Here is a 23000-nt window from a genome sequence, read left to right as displayed (position 1 = left end):
TGCAAGTATACATACACTGTATATGTGAAGCTATGCTGTACATACAATCGCAACATGTTAAGCTAGAGTCACTGTTTTGCCATTCCAGTCAGGTCTGTCTCTCAATATTTAAACCGGTCACCTCTGTCACATCAGTTTTGACTCCCCCTCCTCCCCCCCTACACACGTGACCTCCCCCACCCCTTCTCTACAACACTTTGATGTTTTTTTTCACATAACTAAATCGTCCGAAAGCTTTCGATCACTTCCACCCTTACAAGGAGTAGGGTTAAAATGAGTTTAGTCACTTTGGTTGATCGTTTAGTAGTTAAATAGAATATTTGCCTTCAAAGATTCAAAATTTTTTTAGTCATGCAAAACGTATGGTTTTGTTTTTATAGAAAGTTGTTGTGTCTATTTGAGGTCCTCTTCATTTTATATTTCTTATGAGTTCTTAAGAAAGGTAAAAACACAAATTTTCATTGATTTTCAATTCTGTGTAAAATAACTACGCCTGTCTCATGTCGTTGTAAGGAAACGGTCTCAACCCTGGCCCTGTTTCCATCTAACGACGGCCTTTTAACTATAGCACAATGTTTGTAACTACTCAAGTAGTCAATCATTGAATGATAGCCAAATGAGAAATAAATGTCATCTGGTTCAGGTTACGATGAGGCTTAGAATCGAACTAGATTGATTAAGTTTTAAACTTTTAAATAAAACTGAGATTGCAACCATAACAAAATACATTGCCACTTACATCAATTTAAAAACAAATAACACACTTCCAATGGACCATAACCAAATATGTTGCAACCTGTAAAACAGTTTCGTCAACGTAACGTGAGCTAATCAACTGTTACTTATCTGGACCTAGTTAATTTTCACGCGTTACTTACCATGTATTTGTTTGAAAACACCTCATCCATCAAGCTACTGCCTCTTAGCTCGGGCGTTTAAAATGTTAATCTATACTATAAATCGTGTAGCAGGTTGAATAGCAGTAGCTATATTAGCTGACTGAAACAAATTGTAGTTCAATTTATGCATTTTGTCTGAACCTAAATTTTACTTTAAAATGTTTGTATACCTGCATGAAGTAATTCTTGGTTGCTGGAAAGGTAACTAGTTTCAGTTCAGGACTATTTCCATGCTTCAAAAAATCAACTTTAATCAATTATTAAAAGTTCACCAATTATGTTGGATAAACACTAGAAACATGATAAATATTTTAGCATATTAATGAAACATGTGATGGTAAAATTGAGTGATAGTTGTTATATTTACGGTACAGTACCTGAGGAGGTACTGTAAGGTTTAGGCCTAGTTTGTACCCCTATATCGAGTAATCTTCAGTGTAATCTTTGTTCAATAGTAACAACTAACTGATGTCTTTACTTTTGTACTGTATTTTGCAATTTGCTATCATACTGAGGATGACTTTTTATAAACAAATATTACAAGTCTTTTGTTTACTTTTTCCTTGTTATTTTGTTAACTAATTCTATTTGTCTATGTTAAACCAATACGGTTACTTGGCAACCCATAAGGCCAATTCAATTTTATTTTTTACTTGATTCGATTTTTGTTGGCAGTTTTAAATGCAGTAAACATGTTATTAGGCCAGATATAAATTATTTTCAACATTTTAAGGAAATTGTGCAAGCATACATACATACAAGCAAACATTGCTCATATAAGAGTGATAATCACTTAATGCCTCCTAGTTTAGATGTTTAATATCAAACAAATCACTGAACTTACAACATTTATGAACCTACTAAAGGTCTCCTACATTTTTAAATGTCCTCCTTTGATAAATAGAGTTGTTGTAATTACATATCATAAGACATAGTATGATGTCATTAGACTATGATCACTGGAGAAGGCCGTGAAAGATTGATGTATTTAATAAAGGTCCACCTGGATATGATGGATGCACTAGATGCGCTGGGAAGTTGAGTTGATGACTTGCACATCTCTATATGTTATATGTGTCATTCGCAAGCTATATGATGAAGTGAAGGCGGGGTAATTCATGAAATGTGAATGTAACCAAGGAACTTTTCTTCTGAATATTTAGAAAAAAACATTAACAAATACGATCTTATGTAATAGTGTTTCGTTCTGAACTGTATGTACCCAGTTAGTATCTGAAATTTGTGTGATTCAATTTATACATTCAATTAAAATCCATACGGTAAAAAATATATTCATTTTAATTTACAGATGAAAATTCAACAGTTATTTCAAAAGTATTGATTCGTAATTAATTTATAGTAAATATTATAAGGAGGTTGTAAAAGGATCCGTCAGAGTATGAACATAACGTAGATTATTGTTTTGGCTTATGCACCTTAGTATATCTGGCTTAGTATACTTTTTTTGCAACAAGTCTTAACTTACGTTTACTTACAAGTAAGTATTAGCTATTTGTTTTAAATCCGTCACATTTTCCTTTACTAAAGTACGTTTCCAACCGTCCCCCGCCCTTCTAATCGTTCGCTACGATGGCGGGAAGTGCTCCAAAGACCTCTGATAACAGGCACAACTGACTGATAACAGACTTGAGATGTTTTGATGTCTTTGAGAGAGCTGTAACGTCGCTATTGCTTGTTCAACTGCCATAAGCGGCATTTTATCTGTCTCGGGAGTGGAAGAGACCATTTTAATTTTGGAAAAGGGATGTTAGGCCTACAGAGAAACACGTTTAAGTGTATAGAATATAGATATTATTTTGATATTCACACTAACACACATACATCAAACCTTCGACACAGCGCGAGGTTTTGTCAGAAGTTACAATTATGTTCTATAAATAAAGCTAAAAGTCGATACTTGGTCCTAGATATCTGACTGTGGTAGACGCGGATAATTTTATACTAGCTTTGTTTCCCTTGGCGTGAACAGTCAAAGGATGTTGTAAATAGGTTTTTATACCACAATTTAAACATTCTTCCTTCAGAATTTATCATTCTTATTGATAAAATGTGGACGATTAGAAGAAGGTATGTTTGTGTTCTGTTACTAAACTGTAGATTTCTTGTATAACAACTTGTTATTTTACAATTTTGCTATTTTTATCCAATTTCCAATATAGAAAATAAGCTAATACCGTAGGTATCATAGCAAGACCTGGCACCGATTTATATGCACAAATCGATATATTCACCCCAAAGTATTGAATGATTTATCAGAAACATGATTCAAATTTCCTTTCTGAACTTCAGCCAATTAGTATCAAATCTAAAACATTTGACTTGAATGAAAGACACGAAATCGCCTCTTAGGCATGTTAAAGATCGCTGTCATGTTCCCTTAACATCATGTGAGCCGGCGCAAGTTTTGGCGGCAAAGTTTGCAGTTTTTGCCACAAGTTGTGACGTGCATTATCAGTCACGTGACGTGTGGTTCCCGCCAAAAATGGAATTAAAGTTGCGACCGCAGACGTGTTTCTGCAACACGTCAGGGCAACACGTTCAGCAAAATAACACTCCATAATTTCCACCATGGTGCAAACACGAAATACTACTTGTTTTGGAACCAGTTATTTTTGGCCCCAACGGTTTCTTAGGTAGTGGTTGGGACTTAGTTAAGTGAGTTATAAAAAGTAATGGAGTATTTCTGTATAATCAATCTTAATTTCATTGGAAAACTTTCATATTTTTGCTCTTTTGATTAATTTAATATTTTCAAAATACTCGTATTAATATCTTTAGCCTAAGAACGTTTTTTTCCCGTAAGTGAAGTGTTTTATAATTGAATTTTCACGTTTGATTGATGGTTTGCAAAAGTAGTGCTTCTTCAATAAGGGTTGAGGGAAGTGTTAGTTTCCTAAAACCCCTTTCCAAATACCTCGCTCTTGTCCTCTGTAATATTTAATCGAGACTGTTTTTGATTTAAGTATAGAAATAGTAGTTTTTACAAAATTTAGGTTGTAAATTAACTCGTTAATAGTTATTAAAAATGTATTTAAAATAAAACTAAATCAGATTATCAGTATTTCCAGAAAGATTCTCTTCCAGATAATTTGTTTTTCGCTATTTTATCTTCTGAGCAATTACGAAGAACTAAATTATTTTGGCTAAATGTTTTATTTATTTTAACCTTCGTTTATTTGATTAGATTACGTTGTTTATGTTATTTTTGAATTAGCTACGTGTTTTTAATCATCACTTAATAATATCGGTGTTCGCAATACTTTATATGTACTGGACATATCTAAAATTATAGAAAGGACTAAGGAATTATTGGAAACCTTTTTAACATACCTGAACGAATAACGTCAACAAGTATTATTAAGTAACAATGTTCCTTGTTTAATACAATTCATCAGAGTAGAAAGTGAGGTTATGAGAGCTCTGGGTGTAATAAAACATATAGCGATGTAAAGTCATTAACGGTTAACACATTAAACAAGGACCTTACCACGTTTCGACGTTTGTACCATGTTTCGACGTTAAGTTAACCTAACATTGAATCAACAATGTGTTTTATTTACCTGTGCAAAACGGTTTTCGAACAGCTGATCGTTGACATTCAACAATAGGTTCAGTGTTCAGTGCAGTTAGATTGGCTTTCTTCCATACCACCTGTATTGAAAGTTTGATTCACAAATTTATTGCAGTAAAAACACACTTGTTATAGTGGTGTGTTAACATTTGTTACATTTTAAGTAGCTGGACATTATCGACATTTTATCTAAGTTTACAAAACTTGTTGAAATGTAGACGAATTTACTATAAATAAATTGTATACATACACAAAACAAACTTTCAGTGAGTGAAACCTTAAGCACAGACAATGGAATAATGTCTGTGCCTTAAGGTTACCTTAATATTACTATTGAAATGTGTTGGAAATTTATAAACAATTTCAAGTGGTAAGAGGCAAATTTGTGTTGATACGCTTAGAATCTTTTGAACTCTATGGAATCTTTACCAACGGCATAGCTTTCAAACACGGATTAAAATATTTGTTTGATCATTTATGTATACTCTTAAGTTGTTCGCAATGAACATGGTGAGAAGGAGTATAATCGTCATGAGGAATACTCTATTAGAAGGTTTCTGATCTAAAATTGTATAGGCCTATTACACTACTAATCTTTTCATAACTTAGTAAATATTTTGTTTTATTTCTCACAGTTCTTATTTAAAGTTTTCGTGGAGATAAAGACGCTTGATTCTAAAACTAAAACCCTACAAAATTCAATAGTTCAATTCCACGAAAAAATACAAAACTTAATAAGGCAAATCCCTCAAACCGTTGAAGCCGAGTCGGAACAAACATACATACTTCCAAGACGACTTCGGACGCGAAAGTGGTGGTGAAGGGGGCCAATTTATGGCTAAACTCCGGGCCAAGTTTGGTAGCGGGTGGTGGAAGAGGGGGGGGTTTAGGGGTGGAAGGGGGGATTTATAGTGCTTTGCATCGGTCTCAGACGGGGTAAACAGCGATTTCTAAACTATCATTGTAGTTAACAGATGGATCCACGCGCTTGGCGTTCCTCAGGGATCGATACTAGGTCCGACGTTGTTTTAGACGCGTTACTTTAAATACTGATTACATTGTAGATTTATGACTATTGTGTAATTTGAAAGATAATTGTGAACATATTATTTCACGGTTAATTAAAACAGATGATTTTGGATGTGAAATAACATCATGTACTCAGGTTGAGGAAGTAACCGAAGTATATGAAGATTACACATAATTCTAGTCAAAGCCGAAAATCACAAAGCACACAGACAGGACTGTAAGGTAGTTACAACGATAAACCAAGCAATGAAAAAATTACAGTAACAAACTCTAATTTATTATGTTAATTAATTGACCCTGGTAACTGAATGCACAATATTGGTTGTTAAATACAAAATTTTAAAATCTATTTTTGCTACTTTTTATAATTTAAAAACGGATTAACATAACTTACTTCATTCAATTCTATTCTAGTACTATTCTAATATTTTCCATATGTTTTTAAAATCAAATTCTATAATATATTTTATAACAGTTACGATAATCATTATGGATTTTCATATATACACCTTCAATTGATTTTAGGCAGTTGTTAGTTGTTCCCAAGAAGGTACTTTTGTTTCTTTCTGAGGACGTATTACTTGTATTTACAAAAGAAATGAAACCAGGCTGACAAGCAAAGTTGAAAATAAATAGCCTCATCTACAAACGAATGTTTAAATGAAAATTCTGCCGTGAAGTATAAGCTTCATTAAAATTATATCCCGAGTTTTAGTCTGTTGGTTATATTTCTTAGCGCTAACAATAATTTATTTCAGTATTAAATATAAGTTTTCTTGTACAGTAAAGAAATATTACGAAAGTATTTCTACACCAACTACATGAAGTACTTATTTAACATTGGTTTCCAAGGTAATTTATAATGGAAACTAAAACGGTTCCATGAATTAAATTTTTACTTTCTTAGAAGAAAACAACTATTACCAGATTTTGGTAGTGGATTATCAAACTATTGTTTAAATAAATTTAAAGTTTTGTTATGAAAGGATATTCTATTTACAGTATGTTAAAATTGTGCATACCTTTTCATATTTTAAATGTATTCTTTTGTTACTTTAAGTGGACTTGCTTATCCAGAGATTTTTGTTGACTCTAAACTGTCATGGGTAGTGTAAGCAAAAGTAGGGATTTTACAGAACAATCTATAAGTATAAAAGAGGATGTTTGTATATATATATATATATATATATATTTGTTTGTTTGGCAGTGATAAACTCAGACACCGCTGAACCGATTGCCACGAAACTTGCTACATACGTGTAGAATGTCATGGAATAGGTTTATACACCATCAATTTCGTGATCCGTCCAATCGGCTCCGCCCCAGTGGCTCTGGAGTTTCCCATGTTAACCTTATGAGAAATGGAATTAATGAATCTTAACAGCTGTTTCAATTAAACAAGTTGGTTCTGTTCTATGATGTTCAATAGCATTAAAGTTAAAAGGATTACCAACAGGGTGCAGCACTATTATTTCTTTTACATTCATGACAACAGCTAATTTGCAACCAAAAGGTGAGTGAGCGTAGCGAACGAACTTCAACCTGGAGGCGAGTTAGCGTAGCGAACGAGCTAACCTGAAGGCAAGTGAGCGTAGCGAACGAGCTAACCCGAAGGCAAGTGAGCGCAGCGAACGAGCTCCAACCTAAAGGTGAGTGAGCGTAGCGAACGAGCTCCAACCTAAAGGTGAGTGAGCGTAGTGAACGAGCTCCAACCTAAAGGTGAGTGAGCGTAGCGAACGAACTTCATACTGTATATAAAGAAGGTTTCAACTGAATACTATAAGATCCCCGTGCGTAGAACGGGTACACAGCTAGTAAAATCTAAACTACTAATAATTAAAGCTTAGTTATCTGAAAAATTTGAGGCGTCATTTTAAAATAGTCTTATCCTAAAAAATACTCGACTTTTCCATATCAAGATCAAAATATAATCCAGCAAAACAAAAGACTAAACAAATTGGATATCTTTATAGTAACGTTGGATTCACATAGACCTATCCACATTTATTAGTATATAAAGTTTCCTACTGGAAAAGGATTAATCTTAGGCTTGACAAAGACAATACGGGACAAGTGTGCGGGTGGAGTTTAAGTTTATCTTTGCTTTATCAATAGTATTGACGGTTTTCTTTACTTCCGAAATAAATGTTCTATACAGTCAATTCTTTGAACTTTAAACTTTAAGAGTTCGTATCTGTATAACCGACTCAGGATTAATGTAATCTCTAAACCTTTACTCTAATTACGTTATTGTCCAATTATACTGCAATCCAATAAATTAAATCCATAATAGGTATACGATCTTTTATTGATTAGGCCGTGATAAAAACTGTGTTGAAATAGGCTTCGTATTCATAATATTGTATGCCACAGTCTAAGAAGATCAAACTCACATGATAAAACCAAACAATACTCAAACATCCAAATGTTTTGGTATGCTTTCACGTCCAGTCAGTCCTTTCAATTTTTAAACTGAAGGTCTCTAGAATCGGTTCCTTCATCTGTCTTCATATTGGAGGAAACCTATTCTAGAGCGTTTGCCTTGCTGTGTGATGTTGCACTTTGCTGTTTTAGCTTTACATAAAGAATGAACTAAAATTATATAATTGAATCTTGTAAAATTATTTTTTAAATTTGATTTTACCCACGAAGTTATAGAATAATAAGAATAAGATTATATATTAAATTAATTGATTTAAAATCGAATATTAGGGATTTGACAAATGATTATCGTCGAGAATCGGATTTCCCAAAAGGTTTTGCTATAATCTATACTTAATAGTGGGCCTACATACATAATCATGTATTTCCACAAAACAATGTCATAAAAACCACGTAAGAGTAAATCCCCAATAGAAGTACTGTTCCAAGGTACTGTTAACTATTTAAGTTAGTTAAACGTTTAAAACGGCTTTTTCGTCAAATAAACCTGAAACAATCGAACCCAGCGTCTAGGCAGTTACTGGAACAGACCTGGGCTGCATTACAACTACATTTGGACTCTTCAATATTTATCACGTGACTTGGACTTGGACTGGCCGTCCAATACTGTGGGACCTTCCTTGTATCAGTCAAAATGTCACTGGTAAATGTACGATAATATTGGCATATAAACATTTAAATTTATGGACTCCTGGGTTGAAAATACTTTAAAAATTGGATAGAAATGTATTTTTATTGTAATAGTATTTGCGAATACTTAAGTTTCATAACCTATTATGCCTAGTGGTAAAGTCTCTTTTCTGTTGAAAAATTGTCTAAAACACCGTATAGACAATGGGTGAAGGTTAGATGACCTATTTATTTTTAATTAAATTTAAGTAATATCTTAAATAATATGTAAGTGCATGCAATTGTACAAAAGTAACTAAATATAATCCCCCTAGTGTAATCCCCTTCATTATTCAACAGATAAACGCTTGTATAATGTAAAATCTTAATAGACAGTATAATGTATTAAATGTTTCACAATGTTGATCGATTTGAACCTAATGGACCAGGTTTACCAGTGTGACGAAAGGTTTAAAAGCCATGTGCCATTGGACTATTAATGATGCTATCCAACAGAATTTCGTCATTAGATGGTAAAAATTTCGTTGGTTTGGACCGTTCCCCCGTCATATAAAAAGACCAATGATATAAAACCCTTAAATTAGAGAATGTTCTTCCCCAAAGACAGTCCACGTATAGAAAGAAGCGGTCACGTGGTTCAAAATCTGGTCAAGGCATGACTTTTAATATTTAAATCGGTCACTTCTCAGCCACTTGTCCACTATCTGTTTAAATCTCCCTTGATACTCTTCGGATATCCGAAATATCCTGGAATGGGTGTTATATTCACCCTAGAACTGGTTTTATTTTAGAAAACGCGATTGAAAAATACTGTTAAATCACCTAAAATGTTTGATGTGATTTCTTTTAATTCGTCGGTGGTTTTCTGTACGGAAATGTTACATTCGAGTGTAATTTATTTTTCGTTTCTATGGTGTTTATTGGTTTCTAATAATAAATTACTTCAATTTTTCTACATTTTTACTGGATATGCAGGATATGTCTCTGACATAAGAAGTGACCTGCTTAGGACTTATGATTTACACAGATCAGCTGAAGCCAATTCTTCATGAGCCTCCCACATAGTTTACTGTATCAAAATTATTCTCAATCAGTTTATGTGACGTAACAGATGATTTGCAATAAGTTGTCATTTTAGTTTGACTTGGTTTAAAAGTGAATGTAATTTACTGAAATGAGTAACTGATAGCAGAACACTTTTTTAAAAGCCTAATTAAACTACGTTTATGGTCATTATAAAACAGGCTGCAATAACAGCACATGATCGCTATGTTTATTATCATTCACAAAAGTTGAGACAAAACAAAAGTTGATACTAAACAGCGAATGACCGAGAACATCTGGGTACAGTTACCTCCTAAAGCCACTGAATTTTCTCAGGAACGAACCGATGTCCCTGAGATTATTAGACGAATATTTAAACAAAAGCTCCCGGCTAGCCTGCTAGTTCCAAATACAGCACTAAATTATCAATCGACTGAACTATAAAGGTTGTATCAGACGAGAGCGTTGTCGTGTGGATGTATCCCTGGAGAACCGCCAAGTCGAGCCTCAATTTGTGGCTAATGAAAGCCTTTTTTGCCATTTGCTAATTGGTCTTTGTAAAATGTTACAACCTTTTCAGCCTCACTGAAAGCTCTGATAATGTAGTATGACCCTCTATACTGGTAATTAAGGGTTATATTGTAGAACTATAACTTGTGTTTAACGGAAATAGTACTTAAATATATAGGTCTAATAAAGTAACAAGTGGTGTTTTAGGATCTTGAATGAATTCTAAAATACGTTGGACTCATAAAGGGTAGATTTAATATATATATATTCTGCCAGGTGTGTGAAGACAATGTAAGAAATCCCTTAATTTTCTGTACACAGCGTTAATAATTACTTCATTTAGTAAGACTCTTTTACATACATTGTGCATCGCATTAAGATTCCTCAGCTGCAAAAAAAATTGGTGTAATTTATTGAGGAAATTATCATATCCCGAGTTAAGTCAAAATGAGATAACTTAAATGTATTTATTACCTTGGTGTGATTTGAAACCAATTTTAAATACGTATCGGTCAGAATAGGCTCACACGCATCAAATAAATTAGATTATTTGATCACTTTCGTGATCAAATTATCTCTATTGTATTACAAAAATATTTTTATCATAACTAGTTTATATTAATTTAACTTAAAAGTCATGTATTACAAATTAAAATCATTAAAGATGCAGCAAATTTTACCTATAACGGTTAGTTGCTTTGTTCATTGGCTTATATCAAAGAGATAGGTTTATTGTAAAATATTATTAACTGAGTAATTTGTCAGTAATATAAAGTTGTGGTATGCATACGTTAGATCAGGTTTATGTTTGCCAGTGAACACCATATTTAGTTTGTTTTCTCTATTTTTCAGCCTCCGTAGCTTAAAACAGATAGCTGGATTTATTACCAGGCAATATTATATCGGATGTAGTAATTATTCAAAAGTCTGTAATGTGTTGTCTGATAAGAAAAAGGTCAAGCTTTAGTCTCAGAGGACCTCCTTGCGTAGGGTTATCGTCTTCTTAAAATCCTAATTCTCTAGGGCTTGATAAAATATGTTTGAGGCTTTTGTAAATGCGATCACTACATCACCAATTTAAATTCCTTCATATTGTAATATTAAAATTTTTTTTTTTTACTTTTGGGTTTTATGGTTAATGTTAACGTGTGAAATTCGTTTACTTAACACTTTCAGACGACAACTTTTAATGTATGTAAAACCCCTCTAAATTAGTAATTTGAATAACTAAAGCTCAAGATAGAGCTGTTTTGGCCTTATCTCAATAGGGCATCTCGGACATTTTAGCCAGAAATTTCGGTCCTACGTATTGAAACACTTGCGTGATAGATAGGATCAACTAAGTGGATACTTTATAGTGCTTGTAATGTATATAATAAAGCTGAATTGCGAAATAGTTTACCATATTTAAAAATTTTACTTTCATATTTTGATTTATGATTGTTTACACCTTTACGATCCTACACGTTTTGGTTCGTTGTTGTTTTGATTAACTTTTCCCATTGTTTCTTTGGTTTATTAGATCCTAATGAAACTATACAGCTAAATATCATTAACCTTTGAATTGGTTTTAAATACATTTACAATTGCTGACGTAAAAATTACTCATTTAATATATTGTAATTGGTCTGTAGGCTCCTTAAAAAGCTTAAAGTAAAATATTTATAATTGAAGTTTTGTTCTGAAAGCCATTTCAGTTCGTTAATGTAATTGATTACATTCATTGACTGTATTTTCCCCAATATTAGTGTTGAAAGTGTGTGACAGTTGTAATGTTAGGGAATGTAGGGCGTATATTGTGAGGGTTGACCACAACTTAAGCGTCTAGAGGGAGGGTATACTAGGGTTTACTACCCTCTATTACAGGGCACTCATACTTACACTACACTTCATAGGCCATGCAAGGTGAAATCAGGTATGCAGGAAAAGTTAGTAACAGAAATCTTTCTCTACTTTTACCAACGACAGTTTTTTTAAAGTAGCCGTTTCAGTTCAGTTCAGTTCTTAGGATTTAAAAGTTTCTCATAACAGCATATTTTTACTAAACACGGGTAACGGACCAATGAGGTTGAAGGATTAAAAGAGAATGAGTAAAATTGTAATTATTCCAACTTAAACTAATCAGCTGTTCAGGCCAATTTAATTGTTGAGTGTTGCAATTTGTGTTTGGTATAATGTTTCGTTGCATCGCTGTCACTGTCAGTGACAATGAGAGGTTATAAACGAAAACGTAACCTCTCTTATAAGTTATGAGTAGTGATTTTTAGTAATTAAAACAATGTCGTAGGTAAAGTAGTTTACGAAATTCGTGTAAATAGTGTTAACGACACTGGTAGAAGTTTTTAAGGCCCTCGCCAAGGCTCGTACCTTAAATTTTCTACTCGTGTCGTTAGCGCTATCTTTACACAATAGTTGCATAAGCTACTAAATCAACAAGGGTCACTTTCATATCAATATGTGTAATTTTGTTTAGTTTTCCCATTGTTTTTTTATTAAGACACGGTTATTTTGAGGGGAAAACACTACACGCTTTTAGGTGAATCGGTCCACCCTTTAAAATGTTTGTGCTTTGTTGAGGTTAGGGGTCAGTCCTAATTGACCTAAACGTGTGTAAATCGTTTAAATCGTGTGTAAATCGCAAGGCAAGAGCCGATTCATAAAATAAATAATAAAAATTACTGTACAAAGTGCATCCATAGGTGACCATCATGCTCCAAAGGATGAGACAATAACCATGGGAAATGTACACAAATTTTCATTACCTTTTTATCATTATTTACCTTCCCTCTGTTGACAAAACTTGATTCAAATCATGTGTTTTACTCAAACTTGTTCTGTGACAGACAGTATGGTTACCATTATAGCCAAGACCACCACTAACAGTAACCAAGGCGTATGAAAGAAGGTGTGTGCATAGTGACGTCAGTGCGAGTAAAACTTGTTTTATTTTACCAAATCATATGTTTTCTTGTAGGCTAACTTTTCAAAGACTTTCGAATGACAATCATTACGAATTAGCATTGAATATATAACACTATTTAGCGTTTTATATCCAATATAGTGTTGTATTCAATATTGAATATAGTCATAGTGTTATACAGTATATTCAATGGTGGTAGTATTAGTATATAGCATTTTGATAGTGAGTACCTTTTAATCTAAAAACAGTAAAGCAGTAAATATTGTAACTGTGGCTGCCTTAACAGGCAACATATTTTTAGGTGACAATATACAAATAGTTTTAAGTATAATACCTTTTTCAGCTCCTACTTATGTTTTATATAATTGAAAATCTCTCATTTAAGTAGCCTTAGTGGAAAATAAATAGTTAGGCCTACAAATAAATCGGCAAGATTGTATTTACATATATTTAACAAAAACAGCACAAAATGGCATATAGCTTAAGTTGTAGGGATTTTATAACATTTTAATGACATACACTAAACATACAGTTCGGCCAAAACTTCTGTGCGCGCGGACAGGTCGCTAGCCCAACTAAAACTTACGGATACCGGTTATTTGCAGTGACATAGTGATATAGTGAGTGGGGTAGGGGTGAGTGAGTAGTTATACCTTCCGCAAAGATTCGTTCGTTCTTCGTGACGTTCCAATCCAGAGAGCTGAAACCCTACTGGACTGAGGCTGTTTTAGGACTTAGTCCTCTTCAGCCAACACAAGATTCGTGGCGGCTGAAGGATTAGGACGGTCGGGTGGTGTCCCAGCCCCAAAATTAGCCCTCGCTCGGCTGCTCGGGGCTTTGGCAATGAGTCACCCACTGGGCTCAATGCATAGTTGGTAAAATGTTTGTATATCACCATAATGTGTATTAAATAACGTCATTTTTGTAACCTGCATCAAATAACAAGAACATTGAGCCCTAACACGAAATAATTGCTATGATATTAAGCATACCACGACACGAAAACTGTCTATTATTTTAAAACTAAATGTATACTTAATATCGTCGCAATTATTTCGTGTTATATATATAGCTAAATAGTGTTATACACGAATACTAGAAAAAAAAACATTTGTCTAGTATTCGTGGTGTTATATATTCAATGCTAATTCGTAATGATTGTCATTCGAAAGTCTTTGGAAAATTACAAGAAAACATATGATTTGGTAAAATAAAACATGTTTTACTCGCACTGACGTCACTATGCACACACCTTCTTTCATACGCCTTGAACAGTAACGGCCATGGTAACTTATTTATTTATTCCGCCTAAGAACACATAAGAACCAAGAGCTAGGGTTTGTATATTTAACGAGCAAGACTCGCTAAGCCGCCATAATTAAGCTGGAGGTTTGTTATACTTTCATTGCATTAGCGAGGTGGGACTTGAACTTGTGATTTATTTTACATTTTTACCTCAGCTTTCCTTAAAAGTGTGAAGCAAATTGGTGCTGAGATTTTACGTTTATTGTCCTTATCCCGAACAAATGTCTTCCTATTTTGCGTAGAACAGTTATAAATTATTTCCCAGTTATTAGGTATGAGTAACCCTCGTTAATTTGGACATCATTGATGCGGGCTTTTGTCGTATGGTTTTAGTTGTGGAAACTGAATCATACTGTCTCCCATCAGTTTGTGAACATCAATATTATAAGGTTTATTTTAGGTAAGAATGGGAGTAATTACGACAATTTATGGGTAATATCATTAAAATCGCAATAACTTTTGAACTGTAATTTTTACAAAATTTGGGGTTGTACCATTTTGTTTAGAGTTGAAAGGATCTATCATCCTAAATATTATTTAAAATCATTCTAGGCGTTTTTGTGAAAATACGTTTTCCGTTGTTTGTGTGTTTTATGGAAAAACCACCATAAAATTAAAAAATAGTAAAAATTAAAAACCACTGGAGATACCATAGAAAAGTGCCCCCATAACATTATCTATCACAATTGGACCAGAGATGTACACATAAATCACTTCGTAAACCTATTTTGGGTTCAGGAGGATCCAAAATGAATATTTAAAATGTTGACGAAAACATAATATTCCACATAAAATCATATACTTTCTCAATATTATATGCATTGGGATAGAAAGTAAAAATAATTGGCGGGATTTAAACCTGGCCCGCCAGTATAGAAGTCAAGCTCCCTAGCCTCTAACCATAAAACCAGCCAAGGCTTATTTGGTGAACTAAGTTTATGGGATTTTTAGTGAATATGCTGGTTCGAATTAACTATTCACAGTTTATGTATTTTTTCCTAAACACGCCTTATTCTGTTGCAGGAGATCGCTGCTATACTTATCAGCTTCGAGAGGCATGCAGATTGGCAGTCCAAGGAGGTCAAAATCAGGTGAGTTCATTTCAGTTTTGAAATTTATTTAAAATAAATTACGAGACGTCACCCAGAAATAAACGCACTGTTTTATCAGAATTGGGAAACATGAGTAAACAAAGCTATCATATACCCGTGTTAATTTCGTGATATGTGTTCTGTGTGTGAATTGTTTGACGACATGGCAAGATGGATTATTTTAAGCCTCCGAAGAATATCATTATGGCATAGAAGTTGAAACACGGTTCATCCTATACATGTCAGAACCGTGAGGGAATATTTGATACGTACTAAACACTTATTGTGAAATAATGAATAACCAAAAATCACAGTTACAGCAAGCAATAGCACACAGTAAATAAATATGATATCTCAAACTTTACACGATTTTCAAAGTTGTTTAAAAGTAAAGTCTAATAAAGCTTGATGAAGGACTCAAGTCAATGATCAGGCTGGAGTCAGAGACGTCCACATGACACTCAGAGGACGTAACTCCCGCAGACATTGACTAGGCAAGACAAGCTGTCGCTTCCAATGAGGGAATCACTACAAGATAAAGACTTCGGACTGAGCATCGCTCGCTACAAAGTGTGGGCTTGTAACATTTGCCAAACCAGCTTCGCCATGATGTTTACTTGTTTTGTTTACCAGAAAGTTTTGCTCGAATTCGAGCTTTGTGAATTAAATGTAAGCCCTCACAGTTCTGGACCCCTTTAATAACTTCTTCAACAAATAAGAAGTGCATTTGATAGGTTTTTGAAAATTCCATACGGTAGAATTAAGAATAGAGCACTGAAAATTACAACATGCATAATTTTTGGTTTTTTTCTATTTACGAAATTTGGAATCCAGTTTTTGTGTGTTTGAAGAAGTTGATTCTGATACATATCATGCAACTTAGAATACTGCTGATTTTCTTATTACATTTAATCTGTAACTTCATTATTTTAAACGTGTATTTCCCAGTTTTTCCGCATAATTGGGTTGAATCGATCTGTCCTTAAATCAGTTGAAACATTATAAGTTGACATTATAAGTCATGCTTATGTCCGATTTCTGTAGAACTTGTTTTCATATTTTTATTCGTTTCTGTCATCCTCTGGAATCATTATCGCACGCTGTAAAATCTAACCTTAAACTAGTGAAAAACTAGTCAACATCAGAACAATGATTCGCCACAATACACATAAAATGAATGATCACAATACAAAATTTTTATCACAAGAGGATGAGAATTTCCTGTAAATGATCTACCCTGAAAACTATATCATTTGACGTTTTTATAAACCGTTCTTCATCGTCATTCTTCGTCGTGTCGAATCATGACCAAAGGCTAATGCTTTAAAATTTACATTAGGCCTAACTAAATAAAAACGTTTAGTCAACAACAGAGCGCTCAAACGTAACCGCACATAGAACACGCATCAATGCAGGCTTTTCAGACTGAAACATTGGATAAGCAGTATATCTACAACGTTAAGTCAATGGTATTAATAAGCAGCGGCTATCACAGTTTCCAAAGATCCCAGAAAGTGAAGTTGTCGCGATGATTTAGTCGTCGACACTGTTAGTCTAACTTGACTTCCAGCCAGTTTTGTATCGTCTCAATTTATTACGTAACTTAAGCCCTCTTTTGCCAGCCAGTGTTCGTTCTTCTAACTTTTAACTTGTTTAAACCAATCGTACGATTCAAGACGATATTTTTCTTTGACGTTTTAATGTGCGTTTTCTACAGTTGTAAACAGTTTTTAAATTTCAAAACAAATATTTAAACGAAGAAATTTCTATAAATAAATAGAAATATTTTGCAGTTTGGAGTAAAACTTTTCAAGATAACTAAATGCATTTTGTGATGATTATTTTTCTAAATTACACTATGCTGTGTTTTTTATTTGTTCTTACTACCTTATTCGTTGGACTAATTTGATGTATTATAGTATTTTGAAAACACTTCACTAAATTAATACATTTGGACCAAGTGTTTACTTCTCTTCGTCCTGTGGTTTTCGAGGTTTCCGTTTCTTTGTTATCAAAACACTAACGATATTTTTTAAATTTTATCATAAGAGTATAACATAAAATTTAATAATAATTTGACATAACCAATTGAAACCTTTTGTCAATGTTAACAGTCACTTTACTACAGTTATTCTTCAAGTCAACTCTGTTAAACGTTTATCTGTTATTCTTTGTAACCTAATTGTGCAACAGCATACTATTATAGGTTATACTACTTTAAGATATTTTAAAAATATTGTAAACAAAGATTTTCTAGTGGTCTTATCATTTGAGAATCTATTGCTAGGGATCCCCACACTTCCTTTAAAACGACAAGCTGTAATTATGGCAAATCTAAATTTTAAATGTACTATACTAAAATAAAATTCTAAGTTTAATTTGGCTGTAAAATAACTTATTTTAATAATTCAAAATATATACGTAAGAGTTTCTGTTTGTTGTTAACTGACAACGGCGTGTTTATCAATAACTACGAAACTATTATTTTTCTCTGTCGTTAAAACTCGTCGATAGTTAGGTTTGACTAGGATTTCTTCAAATAAGCTACGTAATCTATGGTATTTTTATTTTCACCAACTGACATCGGAATACAACTATTTTAAGTATCCAAACTAAAAATAATGATTACAGAAATTCAGATATATTTTGCAAAATACCCTCACCGGTTTTTTATTATCTAATTTATTTTGGCATGTCCCACAATTAAGATTTACTTCCCATCTAAGCCTGGTAGTATTTTTACCACTACAAACAAACCAAACTTTGAGAGAAGGAAACGGTTACGTAATCCCACAGGTGTTTTCGTTAAGTGGCAAACTTTGGCTGTTAAGAAATAAAACAAGACCATAAACAAAACTGGGTTTAGCGGAAAACAAGCCTACATTAAGTTTACTGCTGGAGAAAGAGGGGGAGCGACAGAGAGAGATACTGTGTGAGGTTGATGCATTAAACTCTCAGAACTAAATGTTCTTAGTGTATTTGTAGTGTAAATATTCTAAACATGTGTGTAGAGACACCAACCGAACATAATTAAACATCTACAACTAATTTTGATCATTATTTTTATATAAATTCCAAATGTTTACAATTTTGCCGATAAAATTATTTGTAAAACTTAGGACTTTAGATACAAGTCATTATTTTGATGAATATTAAACTCTTTATTTTAACGATTTCTTTTTACGTGAATCAAATTTATATAATTACCTCTTGCCAATGATTATGTAAAATTTTCCATTTTCCGTAGTTTTTAGACGGTATAACCTACTAATATTTCATTCTCCAACACTGAACGATGAAATTCGTATGTTCACAAATTCCCCAGCATATGCAAATGTACGACTTGTAAAAGGGTGTTTTTGTGTTTTTTCCTCCCTATACACCAGGGTGCCATACATAATTAACTCACTTGTACCTTTGTGTTTTGATGTTTTTCTAACTTTTATATTTGCATAATTTGTGCTTTTAATTTTAATTTATGATTTTTCCTGTAATGCAACTCCCTTGATAGTGTAATATGAATGAGTTGGACATGAACGAATTGGTAAAAATAGTAACTGTTTGTTTAAATAATACGTTTGTTATGATAAATAACAATGAAAAATGTACTTAAGGGTGTGTTGTTGGTATAATCGTTGGAATCTCGATCTTCAGTACGATGATGGCGGGTTTGATTCCCAGATTATTCAAAGACACTTTAGAAGTTTGAACCAATTTTGCCTTTTTGTGGTTGCAGTTCTTTTATGCCACTCGCGTGGACATCAACATTTAAGGACAAATGCCGGTGGAAAATGTATTACACATTTTTATATTTTGGACTGTTAAAATCCTGTCAAATGTAATTAAAATATTCTTCCTTGATATTTTTTAATGTGCTATACATATTATCACTGATTACTAAACTACTTAAATCAAATAGTGAGATAACTTTAATTAATGACGAACAACTTGAACTACTTTAAACGCAAACAATAACAAAACCAGGTCAACTTTGTACTGTCGAAAGCATTACGGGAACAACCAAAACGTGTGTGATTCGAGGGCTAAAAGTTATCAGAGATTGTGAATGCAGCCGGTTGTGAATCGGGGACACAAAAGTTGACAAATCGGTTGTTGAGAAGTTTCATTAATAAATTAAAACAGAGACAGAAGTGTTGGCCGGGAGTCAAGTTGGCGGACTTGCCGAGGAATACACGTTGAGACCGCCTCACAGTGGGGTAGGATGGTCGCTGACTTGGTGGTGGTCTACGCTTGAGGAGGTTTTAACGAATATTCCTTCTTATTTAAGCGTTTTTTGTAACGATAGTGGCATTTTAAAATGTTAGGGAACGGTAAAAAACCCTGTTTAGTTATTGTGTTTACGTCGATATTTTGTTGTGTATAGATAGCTTCATTATAAACAGTATCTATGTCTATAATCGATCTTTTTTTGGGTTCAAAAATCAGCAAAATTCAAGTTTGAGTGTGATCTACCTTGAGAACGTAATTTTAACAAATTTACCCTCAAAAGTAATTGCCAGGATCCGAGGTTTCTGAGTTGTGCCAGTTTCATGTAAATCATGGCATAAGATACCTAATGTCAGTAGGTTTTCAAAGGTTCAAAATTGGGCCAAGTTTTTTCTTGATTGATCAGCTTCATTACACATTAGTAATGTTTTGATATCATCATGTGTGTGTGTGTGTTGTCTTTCATTTTGACTTCAAATACAGTATTTTGAAAATATTTTAAAAGAATCTCAGTCTAATCCTCATGACCGGTGATTATAATTCTATCGGTCTTTTATCGCAAAATATAACTATTCACAGCTGTGATTCTGAAAATGCTGTTTTTAAATGAAATTAAATTGTAGACTAAGACTATTTTTACTTCGTTCTGCGTAATAGAGCGAAGAGTATATTTTTATTGTCGGTTAACGGGCCAAGCTGCTATCCTCAAATATCGTCTTTAGTTAGATTAGAGTATGAAAAATTGACTTTCATATTTTTTGTCACTAGCTAGAATCTCTGTACTACAATACATTTCTCTGGCCTCTTAGAACATTTTATTAAATCAGGGATCTTCTACGAAAGACAAACGGCCCAATGTCTGCCAGTTCTCCGTGGTTTATTCGATTGACAGAACCTGAAGGTGTCAATCTTGTTATTGTTTATGGCCGCTTCAGCTCAGCCTCGTCCCCCGGGGGTTGAGTCTCATACTTTAGTCCAAGATTGTCTCTTACACCCTCACCGCCCTAACCGACAGAGGGTCGCTAGTAATAAACTGTTTTATTGGTGGAGAAACACCCGTTTTACCGGTGCTTGGTTTTGGTTTGGTCGGTTCTTGAATTTACATTAAAGGGTTATTTTAGATCCTTTTAAACGAGTTTCGTGCTGACGTTTTGGGGATTTGTTGAAGTAAATACGCTTTACACTAGGGGGAAAGTAATTAGTCGTGTCATATATTTTTTTAACTAGTGTCACAAATATCTATTTTCCTCATATTTATTTTTCCAATTTTTTGTTTTTAAATGACTTAATTAGCTTTACTGTAAAACTAAAAAGATTTACAAACTTGTATTGTGTTATGTAATTTGTTCAAACGCACTAGAATAGATTGCATTTCATCATATAGTTCTCTAGTTTACATCTTGTTCAGTTTCTTAATTGAATAGGCCTATGTAAACAAATTTTATAAATTAATCGTCATTGTATGGATTTTATTATAAGATATTCTACAATATAGAGTAAGTTTTCTTGTCAAATACATTTGTATATATTTAGGTAGGTGAATTTACAACCCAAGGTGGGCTCCGAACCTTCTACTCGATATTTTCACATGACTATTTTGGTTTCACATGACAGTTTGGACACTGTCGGGATTCGATCCCGTGCTCTAATTACCATACTAGCTGCATCGGTAAAATATTAAATCATTTCGACTTGTTATTTCTCAGATATATTTTACTTGTTTACAGAAGAAAAAACCTAATACACACAAACAGAATTTTCTTATGACCAACTAATAAAAAAAACAATATTGTTTGAAAACTAAATAAAATAAAACTGTATTTCTATATTCTTACGAATGCATGTGCAGCAGAAGCAGATCGTTCGGCTTCTGTATCATATTGCATCGATGCGTTCACAGAGTTTCGATTACACTGAGTTTGCTTGATTTGATTATTGAATAAAGTGCAAAGATCACTGGGGCAGATATTCAACAGAATTTACGGATTCTAGAAATTTAATGTTTTTAAAGAGCACCGGTTAAGGTTTTAATTTAATTTGGGATATTCTCGTTGCTTAAAATAAATTGACGTCACATATTATATATAGCATATTCGTCAGTGAATTGGCAATAATCGCGATTTAAAGACTTTGTTCGTAAACAGAAACTCAAAATTACAAAAACAAAAAATAATTAAATTTAATCATTACGTAGTGAACGATTACCTTTACAGGTTAACATTTTTCATCGTTACCACATTTTTTAGCTCATTTTAGAATTGTTACTTTCAACAAGCGTTAAGCTTAATAATTCAAATTTAATAGTTCACAAAATTAAGACCTCGTTTGGTAAAAAACATAAGTAAGTTATCTGGAGGGTACTAAAAAAAATCATTTTAAATAGCCTTCCATAGTTTATGTTTGTCCAACCGGCTATCAAAGACACTACTATCGAAATCTGTTATTGTTCAATAGTAGTATGAGTTAGCATGTTAGATGTGTTGATAAGTTTATTTGAGGTTAAAATGGGGATTTATAGATGATCCTTGGTTTTCAACAATGAATTGCAAAATCAGTTATCGCTCTTTGAGATGGATCTCATCATTTTACTCAATCCATGTTTGAAGTTTAACTCCGACGCCTTCCTGTTTTAAATTCAGATCAAACTTCAGATTTTAACAAAAAACTCGTTTTTATTTCCACATTTACGTAATACTCAAGATTTTTGTACAAATTGGACATAATTTTATGACTGTCTCGAGAACACATTAGATACATTCATTCATTAGTAAGATTTTATACAGGTGATTTCCCCTTCAACCATAAGACCACACGACCAATCCACTCCAGTTTTAAACCTTGTCCCATTTCGTTTGACGATCGCGTTTAATATCCAAATTGTGTTTCTTAAATTGACCCAAACATGTTCTTGAGAGGGGAAGCAGTTTTGGCAAATATTCAGATAAAAGAGCGCCCAAATGTGGTCTGTAACTCTTGCTTGTTTCTCTTCTTCCAAGGGTCTGAAATTAAGTGGGATTTGCATCCAGCTTAATTTACTGATGTACTTTAAAGTTTACAAAGTGCCTTGGTTAGTTTATCTTATTAGTTATTGCTTCAGTGAAAACATGTAAATTAAATACGTTCATTGGTTAAGCAGGTGATCTTTTTTGCAAAAAAATAAATAAAAAGAAGGGAAACGAAATACTTTCAAATTCAATTAAATCATTTAAACTGTCGCTCGTTTTTCACACACTTCCTACTACATTACAGATATAACCTAACGCTCATATTTGTGCTACCTCTGACTTCTGAGTAGTTTTTGATGGATGATG

At 33.2% G+C, this 23000-nt stretch overlaps 1 protein-coding gene across 6 annotated transcripts in view; it reads left to right on the top strand.

Moving 5' to 3' along the window:
- LOC129002006 (calmodulin-binding transcription activator 1) overlaps window positions 1-23000 on the top strand; it is a 126712-nt gene that overhangs the window by 49143 nt on the left and 54569 nt on the right. For all 6 annotated transcript variants that reach the window (XM_054429489.1, XM_054429488.1, XM_054429485.1 and 3 more), the window contains one exon: window positions 15395-15462. The gene's annotated coding sequence lies outside the window, so the exon portion shown is untranslated. The remainder of the gene's footprint in view (window positions 1-15394; window positions 15463-23000) is intronic.

The sequence above is a fragment of the Macrosteles quadrilineatus genome, unplaced genomic scaffold (assembly GCF_028750875.1).
Source record: "Macrosteles quadrilineatus isolate MER2022 unplaced genomic scaffold, UCM_ALF_1.0 Scaffold_9__3_contigs__length_116548681, whole genome shotgun sequence".
NCBI classification, from domain to species: domain Eukaryota; kingdom Metazoa; phylum Arthropoda; class Insecta; order Hemiptera; family Cicadellidae; genus Macrosteles; species Macrosteles quadrilineatus.
The sequence above is the reverse complement of the archived record's forward strand: the minus strand, read 5'-3'. Positions and strand labels throughout refer to the sequence as shown.